Source organism: Triticum aestivum, chromosome 3D (genome assembly GCF_018294505.1).
Source record: "Triticum aestivum cultivar Chinese Spring chromosome 3D, IWGSC CS RefSeq v2.1, whole genome shotgun sequence".
In the NCBI taxonomy this organism is placed as follows: Eukaryota; Viridiplantae; Streptophyta; class Magnoliopsida; order Poales; family Poaceae; genus Triticum; species Triticum aestivum.
The window spans coordinates 600,443,764-600,449,252 of record NC_057802.1 but is presented as its reverse complement, the minus strand read 5'-3'; positions in this window follow the sequence as shown (position 1 = coordinate 600,449,252).

Here is a 5,489-nt window from a genome sequence, read left to right as displayed (position 1 = left end):
GACTCGGGCATGCAAAAGAAAGCGTGCCAAATCCAAAGGTCTTGTGATGCCACTGCTTTAAAAATTATGGTGGGCTTCTTAACATGACCCTGGTATTGCCCATGTAAAGTCTTCAGGCAGTTATTCCATTTCCACTGCATGCAGTCAAGAGATCCAAGCAAACCTGGCCATCCTCTTACTTCTAAGGTTGCCAAGAGCCTCTCCGTGTCTGCCACAGTTTGTTCTCTCAGGTACTGAGGTCCGAACATCTCGACCACTGCAGTTGCAAACCTGACCATGGCATTTCCGCATGTGTCCTCAGACATCCGTAGGTACTTGTTGCACGAATCAGCGGGCGTGCCATATGCAAGCATCCGGAGTGCGGCCATGCACTTCTTGTAACCAGAGAACCCAATCGTTTCGAGGAAGTCCTTCTTCAAGATGAAGTAGTCATCATAGGATCAGATGCCATGGTACAAACGATCGAAGACAGTCTTGCGCATCAGAAAACACCGACAAAAATGGTCAGCGAAGAGTGCATCGGGGGCAAAATAGTCAGCCATCAGTGTCAAATGGCCGCACGCCCTCTTGCAGCTGAGCACTCGATGACCCTTAATCGAGCCCTTGAAGTTGAGAACATGGTCCTTCGCACGCTTTGCGGCTTCAAGGACCGCATGCATCATCGCCGTCTCATCGGAGTACTCCTCCTTGTCCGAATCAACATACTACTCGTATATGTACTCCAAATAGGAATCCATTGATAGAAAGAAGAAGGAAAAAGTTTTTTTTAGCTCCGGTAATACATCGAACAGTTGTTGTCCATGGTGAGTATAACAGCGAATGGTACCTGGCGAGGCGGTCGGAGGACAGGGGTTGAACGACGACGAAGCGGAAGCGGGGTGGAGCCCTGTTGGAGCGCTGAAGGTGAGGGAGACATAGAGTTTCGGCAGGGGTGTGGCATGGTGGCGCTGTGGCGAAGGCAAAAGAGAAAGAAGTAAGAAGAGAAAATTGGGAGGATGAAGGCGCGGGTTCCGGGAAGGGTTTTGGGTGGGCCGGGTGTAGGAATCCTCCGTGTCTAGTGTCTGGACTCCCGCAAACCTCCCCATGTTTGTCTCCGGTTTGCGGGAGAAAATGCGTCCGGACCGCCTCACGGACCAATACAGGCCCGCGTTGGATTGCTTCGGCGGTCCGGAAGGATGCGGACGGTTTACCAGTCCGCCTTGGAGATGCCCTTACTACTCCCCCTTAGTCCCAGATTACTTGTCTTAGATTTGTTTATTAAACACCGACAAAGTTTAAGACGGTGGTAGTAGTATTTAAGCATACATGACGTGTACATATCACATCGAACATCAAATAGCGTTTCAAATGAGTGATTGCCGACCAAGCTTGCCACCTGGTAATCAGCACGCATCACCTCTGGTATAGTTTGATACCAATAAGTGTAAAAAGTTAGCCGCCGGTTAGTTGGCTATCACCGGATTTTAATTTCCTCGCTCTATGCTTCACGCGCGTGTCTTCCACCTCCTATGTTAACAACCGAAGCCACCCTCTTCTCCGGCGCCGGCGATCCACCCCTGCACCCGCAACTGTACATGTGAATCCTTTACCTCGCCTATGATTATGACGCCGCAGCCAGCTACATCATCCACGTTTCTGGCTCAGTCCTGGCAAGCCCTCATTGACACCATGGCCAGTGGTGTTTTCCCCGTCTCTCGCTCGGGCAGTGCTACATCGACCGAACCGATTTTTGTCGAGGTACCCACTAAATAGTAAATATGATTATTAACATATGTAAAAAAGTTACCAACTTTTGGTAAATTTTTGATTTTACTAAATGTTGTCTTATCAAAATATTGGTACTCCCTTCATTAATTTACAGAGTCACTATAAAATATACATCTTGCATTTATACAAGGCCAACCGCAATAATTAAGACAAAACTTAATGATATTTTGTTATACTAGCAACCTGTATAATATTTGCATGATGCGGTCATAATGACACTCAAGTACTTCCTCACTCAAATTCACTCAATTTTCTACTCCTTCATTGCATGATGCGGCGCGTTAATTATCTCAGTAAAAAAAAGCTAACTTGTAAGGGAGTTTGTGGTCTCGTATATAAAAATGAAAGGAATATGTCAACTGTTGGCATCAAACAAAGCAGCTTCGTACTTTGCTTCATTTGAATGGCTTCTTCGGGATATTGACACTAGCTCAGGTCCATAGTAGGATTAGTCGGGGTTTACCAAAAAAACAAATAGAAACACAAACTTCTCAGTTCTATTATGAAGCATTTCTTCCCCTCTCCCTCCCACCAGTGAAAGCCTAGCGCTTCCATGCAGACCAACCTCCTCCCCGGAGAGACCACGTGCCCCCCTCTCGCTCCACTTGCCACTTCAGAGCATCTCCAGCCGTTGAGCCCCCCATGAGGCATTTTTTTCGCCGCCTGGGGGGCTGCCGGCGAAGATTTTGGCCCGGGAATGAAAATTTTCCCAGCCGTGTCCACCCCCAAGCCCCACCTTGATGCGGCCGATGGCGCGGGTGATCTTGCGGGTGACGAAGTTCTCGCCGCGGCGGGGGGACTCGTGGTTGAAGAGCATGCCGTTGCAAGCGAAGAGGCCGCGCACTCGACGGTGTACCAGTGCGCGGCGACCTTGGCGGCCGCGTAGGGTGACCGAGGGCGTGGCCTCGCTCTGCGGCGGCGGCGTGGACCCGAACATCTCCGAGGAGCCCGCACATGGGCTTGGTCTTGGCGGAGAGGCGGACGGCCTTGAGCAGGCGGAGCGCGCCGGTGGAGAAGGTGCTCCGCCCGGCCGCGTACACGGCGTAGAGCGGGAACGCCGGACGACCCGGACCCGACGTTGACGATGGCGCCCCTCCCCTTGCCCGCCATCGCTGGCACGACGGCGCGCGAGATCCGCGTGGCCGCCTCCACGTTCACCCGCACCACGGCCTCCCACACCCAGGTCTCCACCCTCGCCGCGCCCAGCGACAGCTCCGTCGTGTCGCCGGCGAGGTCGAACACCACGCTCTTGACCATGCAGGACGGCGCGCTTGGGGGTGGAAACGGCTCGGACGGGTGGTGCCCGCCGCAAGCGCGAGCGCATCTCGCGCCGGCGCCACCGCCCCTCCTTGGTCTCGGTGGGGAGCGAGCGCATGGCGGCGAGGAAGGAGGCGCGCACCAGCCGGAGCTTGGCGTGGCGAGGGCGCGCGGCTGCGGGACGGCGGCGCGGCGGCCCGACGCGGCCGCACGGCCGCAGAGGCGACGCTGTGGGCCGGGACGCGGGCGGAGCTGGCACGAGAGGCGACGCTGCGGGCCGGGATGCGGGCGGAGCTGGCACGGGGAGGCACCAGCCGCGGGCGACGACGCTGCGGGGAGGCACCGGGGCCACGGGCGGAGCAGGGAGAGAGAAGCGGATGGGGAGAGAGAAGTTGGGGGCCGGGCTGAAAGCGACGGGGGAGGAGGGAGATGTGGCTGCAGGTGGGCCTTTGCATGCATAAACAAACCGCCGGCGCTCTCAGATGCCTCCCGGGGGGCTGGGTTTCGGGCGAGACTGCCGGCGCTAAAATTGCACGAAACCGGCGAAAAAAGCGATCCTGAAGGCGTGAGTGGAGAATTTTTTCACTGTCGGCGGTAAAAAAGTTAGAGAAAAGGGCCTATTGGGGAGGCTAGTGGAGATGCTCTCAGCGATGGGAGGGGCCGGGGACCCGAGTGTGGGCTTTTGTAAGACACTGTCCTACTAAATACTGTATAGGATCGTTGGCCTTTCTGCAAAGAATGGCTTCGACGGTTACGGTGGCGGGCTAATCTGCGTGAGATAATCAAGTTCAAGTTGCACATTAATCAAGCTGACTTGTTTTTTTGTTTTTTTGGTTGTGCAACCTGACTTGTAGGACCGCAATTCTGGCTAGAGGGCCGTACTGGGCCATCATCAATCTAGCTAGATGCCGTACGGACATGTCAGGACACCATGGACATCAAATCTGGGCCATCCACGAACATGGTCGACCTTAAATTTTTCTTGGCACAACCGGATACATCAGTTAGCAAACTTCAAATCCATAGAAAAACATGTAACGTAACATAAACTCAAATCCATCTGGCTAAATAAGCACATGCCGTCGGACTACCACATTTGACATGTTTTCCTTTCTACTAAAGCCAGGGATTGGTTGTGTTTTTACTGTTTCTCTCGGGTCTTCATGTAAAATGTACTTCTCCTTTGTCCTATATTAAGATAAAGTTGGGACATGGGGACCCTTGAAGGTTCTTTAAGAAACGAGTCTGAGCCCAGGATGCGGCAATGAGCTTCGCTCGAGCTTCTTGGAGCCCTTTATTTGAAAAGTTCACAAATCCAATTTTTAGGTTTCCAAAAGTTCTGGAAAGAAGAATACACACATACACATGGATGTATAGTACTACTTCTCTCCAAAGTTTGATGGTGAAATAATTTTTGTATGCAAGCTACACAAAAATGACAAAACCACGTATTTCTAGCACATGTATTTTTCACTATAAAAGTACATGATTTTTTTTGTACAACTCACATCAAAATGTGTTTCTTGATGAAATTTCACATGCATCTACTATACAGTGTAATTTTTTAATTCTTTTAACTTGAAAAAATGATCTTCCATATTTTAAACTTGAAAAAACATGCATCTACGTCAGTACTGAGCGCAGATCAAGTGGTTAGGTTCCTTGGGGTGAAACCAGGCAACCATGGTTCAAGTCATAGACCTAGCACTGATGCTCGTATTTTTGTGAATTTATTTAAGTCTTTTCAACGATATTCGTTCAGTGTGAGCTATGTGGGCATCACGATTGTACTCTCTTAAAAAGACAAAAATTTGAATAATAACATGCGATGGGATGGTGCCCAAGGTGCGCCAGGACCGAGTAGCGCATGCATGAGCAGCCCTTGCGGTTATATCGATCAGCTCTAGGCCCCAGCAGCGCATGCATGAGCAGCTTTGGTTTATCCCTCCATCAGCTCTGCGCGCCGTCATGTCGGACGAGAACCAGTTTGCTGAGCCGCGGGTTTTCCGCCGAACGTCCGGCGCTCCTGCGTGTAGTCAGCTTCAAGTCTATGCGATGTGACAAGAAGGAACTCACTTTGCAACCACCGGTGTCCCACAGCGGCCAATTCACTTTAATCGTGCCATTCCATCTCGTTTGGGACCATCTTACACGGCACGAGTATTAGCACACCTTCAACGGTAACTCGTAAATTTCTTTCCGCATCCGTCTGCGGACAGTGGGGTCAGTCTACGGACACGGATGCGAGAGACCGTCATCCAATCGTACCCGCATATATCCGACCTTCTTTATTTTCTTTAAGTCCGCACGCTGAAATAGCCGCATACAAAGTGTACAAGCGTTCAAATAGCCGCATGCAGTAATAGTTTAAATTTAAAAAAATTCAAATATTTACGTCATAACATTGTTTTCCCCTTTGACCGCCTAATGATGCACAATCATATCTTTCTTCAGCTGCTCTTGAG